The sequence below is a fragment of the Rhinoderma darwinii genome, chromosome 10, assembly GCF_050947455.1.
Source record: "Rhinoderma darwinii isolate aRhiDar2 chromosome 10, aRhiDar2.hap1, whole genome shotgun sequence".
Taxonomy (NCBI): Eukaryota; Metazoa; Chordata; class Amphibia; order Anura; family Rhinodermatidae; genus Rhinoderma; species Rhinoderma darwinii.
Genome location: NC_134696.1, coordinates 81,224,630 through 81,237,114, shown reverse-complemented (window position 1 = coordinate 81,237,114; position 12,485 = coordinate 81,224,630). Strand labels below are relative to the sequence as shown.

General features: G+C 48.3%; 1 protein-coding gene across 8 annotated transcripts in view; it reads right to left on the bottom strand.

The window, feature by feature from the left end:
* The window catches only part of ARHGEF12 (Rho guanine nucleotide exchange factor 12), a 162,495-nt gene that overhangs the window by 131,201 nt on the left and 18,809 nt on the right, over positions 1 to 12,485 (bottom strand). The window contains exon 1 of one of the 8 annotated variants that reach the window (XM_075840102.1): positions 10,570 to 10,627. The exons of the other annotated variants lie outside the window; for them this stretch is intronic. The gene's annotated coding sequence lies outside the window, so the exon portion shown is untranslated. Of the gene's footprint in view, positions 1 to 10,569; positions 10,628 to 12,485 lie in introns of those variants that run through there. 8 annotated transcript variants of the gene reach the window in all.

Genomic DNA, 12,485 nt, shown 5'->3' with positions numbered 1-12,485 from the left:
TATAGTGCCACAGTGCCCATGTAGACAGTGCCACACCCCCTTGATCGCACACCCACGTAGATCGTACCCCACCTTGTAGATCGGAACTCCACCCCCCTCCATTATAGATCGCACCCCCACCCCCTTGCAGATCGCAGCACAACCCACCTGACTTGTACAGCGCACCCTTACCGACTTGCAGGTCGCACTCCCACCCCCTTCCTTGTAGATCGCGCCGCTGTAGATGCCACTAGGAGCGGACTCCCCGGCCAGAGGTTGCCGAAGCATTGTCCGGGGATTCAGCACCTAGTGGATGCTACAGCGGCGCAATCTATAAGGGGGGGGGTTGTGGTCCAAGGTACAAGGGGGGGGGTGATTTACAAGGTACAAGGGGTGCGATCTACAAGGTACAAGGGGAGGAGATGCGATCTGTAAGGGGTGCCATCTACAGCGGGGCGGTATCTACAGGGCGATGTGGCTATGTACTAGGAGTCTCTGCTTCCTCACGGAACTGCTGTTTCATACTGTATTATTTTGTTCACTACAGAACAGCAGTTCCATGGGGAAGTACTCAGAGAGTTATCACTGTTATCTGTGGTGTTACATAGGACTGCAGGCAGCAGTTACTACATTATCTGTGCTGTGTACATATGTGCCTATATACGGGTCTGTTTGTGAATGTGTCTTTGTGCCTTTTATGTATTTGTATATGTTCCTGTCTGTGTATTTATCTGCCGGTGTGCGTATATGTGTCTGTACGTCTATATATTTACCTGTATGTATGTATTCCAGAATGTGTGTATGTATATTTGCCTGTATGTCTTTATGTATGTACAGTATATATGTTCCAGCGTGTCCATATATGTGGTTAATTTTTGGTTTGTGTAGGGGGCGGCAATAGAGTGTCCCGTACAGGGCGCCATCCAACCTAAGGCCGGCCCTGGCTGTCACCGACCCTAGTCAGAAGGAACTCCGCCGCTGCCTGCGCTGCATGACCTCCTCGACTCCTCCATTAAGTCACACCAGGCAGAGCGGAGAGTGGTAGCGGTAGGCTACCGCTCACCGGTCTGTTCACAGTGTGGCGCTAAGTACAAGGGGTGGGAGTGTGGCGCTATTTAAAACGGGGGAATGTGGCACTATCTACAGGGGGGGCTGTGTGTGGCACTATCTACAGGGGGGGCTGTGTGTGGCACTATCTACAGGGGGGGCTGTGTGTGGCACTATCTACAGGGGGGGCTGTGTGTGGCACTATCTACAGGGGGGGCTGTGTGTGGCACTATCTACAGGGGGGGCTGTGTGTGGCACTATCTACAGGGGGGGCTGTGTGTGGCACTATCTACAGGGGGGGCTGTGTGTGGCACTATCTACAGGGGGGCTGTGTGTGGCACTATCTACAGGGGGGGCTGTGTGTGGCACTATCTACAGGGGGGGCTGTGTGTGGCACTATCTACAGGGGGGGCTGTGTGTGGCACTATCTACAGGGGGGGCTGTGTGTGGCACTATCTACAGGGGGGGCTGTGTGTGGCACTATCTACAGGGGGGGCTGTGTGTGGCACTATCTACAGGGGGGGCTGTGTGTGGCACTATCTACAGGGGGGGCTGTGTGTGGCACTATCTACAGGGGGGGCTGTGTGTGGCACTATCTACAGGGGGGGCTGTGTGTGGCACTATCTACAGGGGGGCTGTGTGTGGCACTATCTACAGGGGGGCTGTGTGTGGCACTATCTACAGGGGGCTGTGTGTGGCACTATCTACAGGGGGCTGTGTGTGGCACTATCTACAGGGGGCTGTGTGTGGCACTATCTACAGGGGGCTGTGTGTGGCACTATCTACAGGGGGCTGTGTGTGGCACTATCTACAGGGGGCTGTGTGTGGCACTATCTACAGGGGGCTGTGTGTGGCACTATCTACAGGGGGCTGTGTGTGGCACTATCTACAGGGGGCTGTGTGTGGCACTATCTACAGGGGGCTGTGTGTGGCACTATCTACAGGGGGCTGTGTGTGGCACTATCTACAGGGGGCTGTGTGTGGCACTATCTACAGGGGGCTGTGTGTGGCACTATCTACAGGGGGCTGTGTGTGGCACTATCTACAGGGGGCTGTGTGTGGCCTCTTTAATTTATTTTCTGTTAATTTATTTTTATGTTAATTACATTATAGAACTATATCGCTTGTAAAATGTAGAAATGCTTTTATACTCGAGTTACATTAAAAAAATTGTGAACAAAAAATTACACCTCATTGATTGGTAGGGAAAGAAAACATGGCGAGGGGGAAGGAAATGTCGGGAAATAAGTTGGGGGGGGGGCGCCAATCTGAATCTTTGCACCGGGTGCAGGAGAACCTAGCTACGCCTCTGTTGTAACCCACCATACCCATGATCCCTTGCTCCATCTGAGGAGACAGTTTACACCACCGCCCCTTCTTCCTCCACAGCATCTCAGCTATTTGCATACTGTCACACCCCTCTATGTTCACAGGTCATTCCCTGCTCTAATTACAGTCACCCAGCTCCCTGTACAGTCACAAACACCCAGTAATAATCACACAGGGGGATGGGGGTTATATACAGGGATGTGGGGGGTCATACACAGGGATGATGAGGTCATACACAGGGATCATCCCTGCATATAACTGCCACATCCCTATGTATTACACCAACATGCCTGTATAAAACCCCCAATATTCCTGTGTATAACCCCCATCATCCTATACAGGGATGTTGGGGTTCATGTAACCCCATCAGCGCTGTAATTATGTAACCATCGGGGCGCGGAGATTGATGAATAACAACGCCACCCCCTCCTTCTACATCAGAGTAGAAGGAGCAGGGGCGTGTACTAGGAGAGACTATGCTCCGTGTCTGATCCTTCACTTCCGGCTGAGCAGTGGCACTGCGCGTCATCAACTATGTTTACAGGCGACCGGACCAGAGGAGGCGGCGAGAAAAGATAATCACCGAGCCCCTGTTCCGGGGATACGGCCCACTGTTGTGTTGGCTCCCGATATGCTAATTTGATCTAGTTAGCTTCCCTGCCTCTGATGCGAACCAATCAGCGCAAGGCAGCTTGTGGGCAGTTTACGCCCTGTTTGCAAACTACAGTAAATTAGCAGAGAGGGAGCCAACACAACAGCGGGCCATATCTCTGAAACGGTGTCCAAGAAAAAAAAAAACCAGCGCTGGAGTCAGGGAGACGGCGCTATTCAGGTCAGTTAACTGGTTCAACTTCTATGACCTAGTGACACGTCCTCTTTAAACTGACCATAAATTTGTGATTTCAGATGGCCGATTCCTAACGACTTGTCATTCGTAATTGGTCTGTGAAGGCTGTCATTTTGGACAGAAGTTAAAATGACAAACCGATGATCGTTCCCTGGCCTGCTCTGGGCTTTTAAGTATGGGACGCAGATCTGTTGCTAGACATGAACAACTTTCGAAGCACTGCACCGACGTCTAAAAAAATAAAAATCCAACACAGCGGATCAGGTTTTACATAGATATCTGCCTTTGGCCGTCACTCATTCGTGTAAGAGTATGTTCACACACAGAGTCAAAAAAGTCTCAAAATACGGAGCTGTTTTCAAGGGAAAACAGCCCCTGATTTTCAGACGTTTTTTGAGCAACTCGCGTAATTCGCTGCGTTTTTGGAGCTGTTTTCAATAGAGTCTATGAGAAAACGGCTCCAAAAATTTCCCAAGAAGTGTCCTGCACTTCTTTTGATGAGCCGTCATTTTACGTGCCGTATTTTGACAGCGACGCGTAAAATGACAGGTCGTCTGCACAGAAATTGCAAGCAATGGGCAGATGTTTGCCGACGTATTGGAGCCGTCTTTTCAGGCGTAATTCGAGGCGTAAAATGCCTCCATTACGTCTGAAAATAGGTCGTGTGCACATACCCTTACAAGAACAAAGGCACAGACAGTCGACAGAAAATGGTCCAAATTGGCCTTTTCACATGGTCACCTTGGGGCTAAAACTTTATTTTCAACTGTCACAGAACAATTGCCCTTATCATATGACTCGTGTGCGATTTGTCACCAATTTACGTGCAACTCTTTTCAACCCATGTCTGTCTTTCTTATCTACAAAATTATCCAAGCGTCTATAGTAGCCTTGACTAAATAACCCAATATCTAAAAAATTTCCAAAATACACGGGCACTGACGCAATGACGGCCATTCTAAAGCGCATTACAAAGTCTGAGCGATCTCTGTGCGGAGGCAAATTAAAGAAACATTACAGGCAAAACTGATACTCTGTGTCAGGGCCGTAGAATGACACAAGGATTCAAAGTGTCATGCACCGCACATGTACTAGGCCTATCACAGTGATACATTTTGACTGGGGTAATCCTTCGTGCACAGGGCCGCCATCAGGGGGGTATTACTGGTACTCCCGTCAGGGGCCCGGCCACATGGATGAAGAAAAGGGGCCCGCCGGGCTGCCGTCGCCCCCCCCCCTCGGACTGTTGACCCCCCCCCTCGGCACCCCCCTAGCAACGCCCGCGGCACCCCCCTAGCAACGCCCGCGGCACCCCCCTAGCAACCTGTTGAAGATGCAACATGTGCAGAAGCGGTGTGTGGAGATCCCGCCCCCCAGCTCCTCTACTCTGCCGACAGGACCTGCAGGCTGGTGAGTATTTTCCCCTATCCATCCTGCTTCCCATCCCCCTGACCCCGTTTGTAGTATGTATAAAGTTGATTAAAATGTTTTTTGGTATATTTTCGTTTTCCTAGCGTTTTTTTTTGCCGCGATTTACGTAATCGCGGCAAAAATGGCGCAGTTTTGCCACGATTATATAAAAATCGTGGCAAAACCGCGTGATTTGTGCCCCAATTACGAAAATTGCATAAAAAAAAGGATTCAAGACATGAAAAGTGCTGTTAGGCTATATTCTCACAGTGCGGTCAAATCACGTTTTTGCCGCGATTTTGCAAAAATTGTGGCAAAAAAAAGGGATTTCACCGCACTGTGTAACTAGACTAAGGCCTTATTCAGACGGCCGCGTTCAGTCCGTGACATATGGAGCGTGTATCGGCCGTATTTCCCAGGCTGACCACAATTCATGGAGCCGGACTCCTAGCATCATAGTTACCAGTGTTGCTGGGAGTCCCTGCCTCTCCGCGGGAATACTGCCCCATATTGTAATGATGCTTTCAGTACGGGACCGGGGACAGCATCCCCACGGGAAGGGAGGGACTATGATCATAGATAACTGTGATGCTAGAAACCCGGCTCCCTGAACTGTGGTCGGTCCGGGAAATATGGCCGATACACGCTCCGTATTTCACAAACCGAACATGGACGTCTGAATAAGGCCACTTACTTACCTCCTATTTTTGGTGCGGATTGCGCACTGAAAATTCACTACAAATTACAATATAAGGCCTTCTTCACACAAACGTGTTATATGTCCGTGCTACTAGCGTGATTTTCACGCGTGTCGCACGGACCTATGTTAGTGAATGGGGCCGTTCAGACTGTCAGTGAATTTCATGCAGCGTGTGTGCGCTGTGTAAAACTCACGACATGTCCTATACTTTGCCCGTGTTTCGCGCAGCACGCACCCATTGAAGTCATTGGGTGCGTGCAAATCGCACACGGTAGCACTTCCGGGTGACACGCGTGATTCGCGCTACAGCTGGTAAAGAAGAGAAGGGAAACATAAAAGCCCCTCCTTCTTTACTGTGTTGTAACATCAAAACAGAGTGTCATAATCACGCAGCCACGCACCATATGCTGATGCCACACCGAACTTTTGCTCGCGCAAAACGCAGCGTTTTTTGCGCGTGCAAAACGGACACGTTCGTGTGAATAAGGCCTATAGCGATATTCAGACCAGCGTGTGTGAAATCACACGTGAAGAACGGCCGATTTGCAGCCGTGCGGGACCCGTTTTCACAGACTTGAGTCTATTGAGGGATCCGTGACCTGCACTTCTTTTTCGCGGCCGTTTTTTTATGCGGCCGTTGTAAAAAGAACGGCCCATCGGAACACAACGCCGTTTTTTTCTCATTGAAATCAATGGGCAGATGTTTGGAGGCGTTCTGCTTCTGATATTTCAGACGTTTACGGCCAGAAAATAAGCTGTGTGAACATACCCTAAGGCGGGATTCACACGACCGGGTCGTTCCCGAGCCCGAGTGTCGGCCGGTAAAATCGGCCATTTTGCCCGGCCGGTTTGCATAAAGTTATGCATCCGGGCCGGGCAGATCCGGACAGTGACATCAGCGGCAGCTCCTGAAGGGGAATCCCCATGTATTCGGGGATTCCGCTTCAGGAGTTTCCCCTGTCACTGCCCAGATATGGACAGAGACATCAAGCGCTCTGTCCAGGAGCGGAATCCCCGAAAACACGGGGATTCCGCTCCTTCAAGGAGCTAAAGTGCGGCTAGCACATAGCAGAGCGGGGAGATACCTCCCTGCTCTGCTATAGTGGCGTCGCTGCAGTAGTAGCAGCCGCAGCAGCAGCTGCTACTAGCGGCGCCATCGAAGGTGTCGCCGAGCCAGGGTGCTTTTAACAAGCAGGGGAAGGGAGCCAGCGCAGCGCTCCCTCCACCTGCTGTACACCCCGGCCCTGCAACACAGTGTACAGCGATGCCATTCGTCAGAATGGCATCAACTCCTCCTCCTCACATGCACTCTGCGCTGTGAGGAGGAGGAGATAGAGCGCAAGCGCCGGGAAACCCGGCCATCACTCGGAACACATTCCGGTGATGGCCGTGTAATACCCGGCCCCATAGACTTCTATGGGAGCCGGGTGGCCGGGTGCCCGGGCAAAGATAGAGCATGTCCTATTTTTTGACGTAAAAAAATCGGTCGTGTGAATAGCCCCATTAGGGGTCTATCATTCCTAATGCAGCCGGGTGCCGGCCGATTTATGAACGGCCGGCACCCGGCCGGGAAACCCTGCCGTGTGAATGAGGCCTAATGTTGCAGAGTTGTAACGTATTTCATCCTTTACAATGTAAAGGGTTAATTTGCTGTAAACCCCCAGCAAATTCTGTAACGCACACATTGAGGAATTTGGTGCACAAAATCCGTATTAAAACCGCAGGTAATTGTGCGTTTTTTGATACGTTTTTAGGTGCGGTTTTTACTTTTTGATGCGGAAATAGGTGCAGGTTTTATGTTGCAGATATTTTATTATTTTTTAAACTAGTCAAACAATTCGCAAGCGGAAACGCAAGATAAAGTGACATGTATCATATTTTCAAATACGCACCGCAGGTCAGTTTTTGTGCAGAAAATGCGACATGTAGATGAGATTTCTTGATCTCATTTACTTTGCCGGTCCTGTATTACACTGCGGATTTGCCGCACGAAAATACCCGCGACAAATTTGCACGTAATAAGTATCGTGTGCATTTGGCCTAACAGAGGTTTTTTTTTAACTCCCCCTAAGGCCCCGTTCACACATGTTGGATTTGATACAGATTCCGATGACATGTCGATGATTCTGCATCCCATGCATATGAGGTTTCCGCAACCCAGTTCACATGCTGTGAAAAATTTTCCACGTGTATTTTTGTCCGCACCATGAAAAGAAATCCGCCACAGCAATAAGTAGCATGCGACTTATATTACATGGAAAACCCGAGGATGAGCAACTTTGAATGACAATGGGACTTAGGCCTTGTTCACACAGCTTTTTGCAGGCAGAAACATCTGCCTTGAAATTCCTTCAGGCTTTCTCTGCCACCCATTGATGTCAATGGGAGGTCAGAGACGGAAATACCTGAAGAAAGGGCATGTCGCTTCTATCTCGCGGGAAAAAAACGCCTTCGCCTCCCGTTGAAATCAATAGGAGGCAATTTAGGACGTTTTTTGCCGCGGTTTCCGCTGAAAAAAATGTGGCAAAAAACTCTGTGTGAACAGGGCCTAATTCTCGTGCGGATCTGCTACACGCTTGTAGCATCTGCGCCAGGAATCAAAGGGAAAGCCTCCGATTTTTGCTGTGGAAAAACACATTGAACTTTAATGGCAACGTAAGAGCGGAGCATTAGTGCTCCTTATAACCTCACAAGCTTCCCCCTCCCTTCCCCCTTCACATCGTGTTGTTGCCCTAAGTTTATCGTGTAGTCAGGAAATCTCCTACCTTACAGTATAAACAACGTAAACGATAATTCATAGGGCTCCTTTATGTCCTTTTAGCCTCCGTCGGGCTGGTAGACGTCGGTTTACCTTATTTTTGAAGGATGAAATGGCGTAGTAGACTTTGTTATTCCGGAGTCCCCAGGCAGCATCACGAGTGCTCTACCCGTGGACTTTGTCCCTGGGAAAGCTCCTGACATCACTGTCCATATGTGTAAAGTGACATCAGAGGTCTCTAGGGCCGGAATCCCTGGCCAGAGCATTGTCGACGCTCCGGCCGTGTACTCAGGCTTTGCAAAGATTCGGACGTCACTTTATGTATATGGACATCCCTGGGCAGAGCGCTAGTAGAAGGCTCCAGCTCTGTTCATGGGCAGTGACTTCAGGAGTTTCCCCTGGGCCATTTCCCAGGTGACGTATCCCACTGTATGCCATACAGTCAGATAACTTTTAGCTAAATAGATCAAAATCTGGAGCATTAACCGGTCACTGTCGGCTCCGCGGTTTCCTTCACTGTAATTTTAAACCTACAAAGAACCTCAAAACAGGGTAAAGCGAAAAGGAGAATCCCCAATATGACTCTGAAACAACCTACAAAGCGCGAAAGCGCAAGGGACATAGCATCCCAATAGAATATGAAGATAACTACTATGAATAGTAAAAAATATACATCTTTATTATTACATAACGATACATGGTATTACAATAATAAATACAACAAGAGTAACGGATCATATATCAGGAGAAATAGCAGTCATGTACAGATGACAACATACCATGAGGGAAACAAGAGACAACCAAACTCTGAAACACGTCCCAATACTAGACACGCCATGCGCACAAGTATAATATAATGCCAATAGGGTATACAAAATATATGTATATGAGGCTACATCTATAAAAGAAATGCCGCCCGTTGCAAAATGTGCATGGCAAGTGCCCGCTACAGATCACTGGCGCAGATACAGGCAAAAGTCACAGATATATGCCAAAAAAGGTAGTGTCGAGGCGTTCCTGTGCCGTCTCTCCACGTCCCGTGCTGCCATCACGTCCACAGGTATATCCGTTTTCACACTACATTTTTTGGCATATATCTGTAACTTTTGCCTGTATCTGCGCCAGTGATCTGTAGCGGGCACTTGCCATGCACATTTTGCAACGGGCAGCATTTCTTTTATAGATGTAGCCTCATATACATATATTTTGTATACCCTATTGGCATTATATTATACTTGTGCGCATGGCGTGTCTAGTATTGGGACGTGTTTCAGAGTTTGGTTGTCTCTTGTTTCCCTCATGGTATGTTGTTCCTTCACTGTAATTGACATCGGCACCAAAATCAGTTAATGCGTATAACGTACAAACGTGAGCACCACAATTTCCGTTGCCCACCCCCGGTAATGGAGGGGGGGCCCCAGACATCTTGGCTGTATGGGGCCCAGAAATTCCTGATGGCGGCCCTGTTCGTGCATATTAATTTTGGACCCCTTTAACATAAAACTCACTCACAATCTGGTATAGTTAGAAGATTTGAGGTTAGCCTATTAGTTGTGGCACACAGATCAGACAGGTTTTGTCCACACAACACAAACAGTGGTAACATAACGTTGCATAATATTGTGCGTCATTCACAGAAACGAACACACTAGGTAATGGTTCAGCAATAAGATAAATTTCATTGTGATCCCCACTTCCCCGGTAATATTCATAGACTAGCGCGTGAAGGCCTTTTTACAATAACACTAGCTCTGCAAATACCCCTTTAGTCTAAGTACCACAACTAAAGGGGTCCTCCAGGACAGGCCCGATCTTTGGCTGCAGCGATCACATGGGATGAAACGTCATCCCAGGAAGTCAGTCGGCAGGACGTCAGAGGGTAAATATACACTTATTTTCTCATCTGTTTTCCGCAGCGGATATTCTGGCAAAAAAACTGTACCACAATCTGGCACGGTTTTTCGGCCGAACTACCTGCGGCCACCAGAGCGGATACGCTGTGTACCTTTACGCAGCGCATCCCGCCATGTGTGAATGTGTAACGTGGATTTATTGATGATACACTGTAGGCAGACTTACAACCAATCAACTTCTTTATTAAACAGCAGCGTATAAGTTTCGGCAAAGCGGTCAATAACCGAGGTTGGGGAACTCTACCTCCGCAGGAGTTCCCACCTTGCCCGTATGTGTCAAAGGAATCTGTGGACACACAGGTCCCTATAGTGCTGCCACGGGTCACAGAGACGCCACTCCTACCCCTGCTACACTTCCGCGAGTCGTTGCGGAGGCACCGCTACCTTTCGCGCACGGACACCCTCGGCGGTACTCTGGCAACAGTCCGAGTACCTTAGGCACAATTATTTAAGGGGGTATTGTAAAGTAAGTAGATAGTCCAAAGTCCATGCATACCTTGCTTGTAACTTGTATATTTATAACCAAGAAATATTACTTCAAAGATACCACAATTCTGGATATAATTTATTCAGTTAATATGCAGACCTTATTCTCAGGTCCCTCTGACTTGATGACACTTTGTGGTGTTCGATTCCTAGACACTCGGCCGGAAGCTCTAATGTTCAGCTTCTTTCTACCTATTGTCACTCTAACTCCCTCCACTGTCATTACCTCACACTTTCCCGCCTTTTTCTAACTTCACCCCTTCTCTCTCTCTAACCTCTTTCTATCCAGATGCTGCACCAATCACCTTGACCAGTGCGGTCACCTGATCTGTGCACCAATACAGGGCTCAATAGGAACCCCCCTTGAGCAGGGTTGCAGTGTCTCCTTGGTTGCTACGGAAACCCAGCCTCACCCCCGCCCACTGGGAAGACATAGCGAAACAGGAGGATACAAACAACCAAGACAGACACCGGGGACACACAAGAGGGTGAGAGCAAAACACGCAACCATTTACAATACCTGGCGGGTGACCAGGAAGCACCCCACATATATACCCTAAACGTCATAGAAAAACGCTCTTAACAGAAGATCAGTTCATGTAAAGAAACGGCTACTTTGACGCACTGGGAGCTGACATTGGCTAGGAAATAAATCCTTGCAGACTAAGGGTATGGTCAGATGGAGATTTTTTGCAGGTAGAAAATTCTGCCTCAAAATTCAGTTTGGAATTTTGTGGTAGATTTTGATCTGCCTGCACGCAGTTTGCCGCGTTTTTCGCCCGCGGGCATTGAGCGCTGCGGGCAAACAACGCCACAAAATACTCTCCCTGCCTCCCATTGATGTCAATGGGAGGTCAGAGACGTAAACGCCCGAAGATAGGGCATTTCTCTCGCTCGTGGAAAAATACGCCTCTGACTCCCTTTGAAATCAATGGGAGGCATTTTCGGCCGTTTTCCGTGTCAACTGACCCTTTAGACTTTTCTACATGCCCCCCCCCCCCCCCCCCCCCAGTGCTGTACAAGGCCTCATGCCCACCACCGTATCACACAGATTCCAAATCCAGTGCCTATTGAATGCGAAGGACAATACTTTACAAACAGTGCCTTACTTTTTCACACAGGGTTTGTTTGTTTTTTTTGTCTTTTATAATGAATTCCATGAGGAAAAAGGAATTGTGGCATGCTCCAAGACATGTCATATCCCAGACAGCACAAGGGGAACACACAGCCTGCAATAGACACCTCCGTCCACCTCAGCTGTTCCTTTAAAAGAAAAATTAAAACTCTTACAGGTTCTGAGGACATAATACAAATATTTGCCTTGAATACCAACATTTGCTAACATCTAGCTAAATAAGATGTTACCAGTTTATGCATTCTTAGGGTATGTTCACACGCTGAGCCAAAAATGTCTGTAAATACGGAGCTGTTTTCAAGGGAAAACAGCACCTGATTTTTAGACGTTTTTTGAGCAACTCACGTTTTTCGCTGCGTTTTTTCGGCCGTTTTTGGAGCCGTTTTCAATAGTCTATGAGAAAACGGCTCCAAAAACGTCCCAAGAAGTGTACTGTCAAACGAAGACGCGTAAATTACAGGTCGTCGGCACAGTACGTCGGCAAACCCATTCAAATGAATGGGCAGATGTTTGCCGACGTATTGGAGCCGTATTTTCAGGCGTAAATCGAGACATAATACGCCTCGTTTACGCCTGAAAATAGGTCACGTGAACCCAGCCTTAAAGTCATCCTATCCTCTTAGAAAACCTCATGAGGTAATAATAATAGACAAAATTATAAACCTCTCAATAATATCTAAATTTAGGAAAATTAAAAAATGTCCTCTCTAATTTAGTGATAAAAGTTCTGGCACTTTAAGAGCGGAGACAGCTAAAGTCACTTTCCACATGCAGCAATGAGCAGGTCCAAGTCAGATTGTGACTGCTCTGTGAGACTTCCTGTTTCTGAGCTGGAAAAGTCCACTGTGAGGCTGGATTCACACGAACATGGCGTTTTTGCG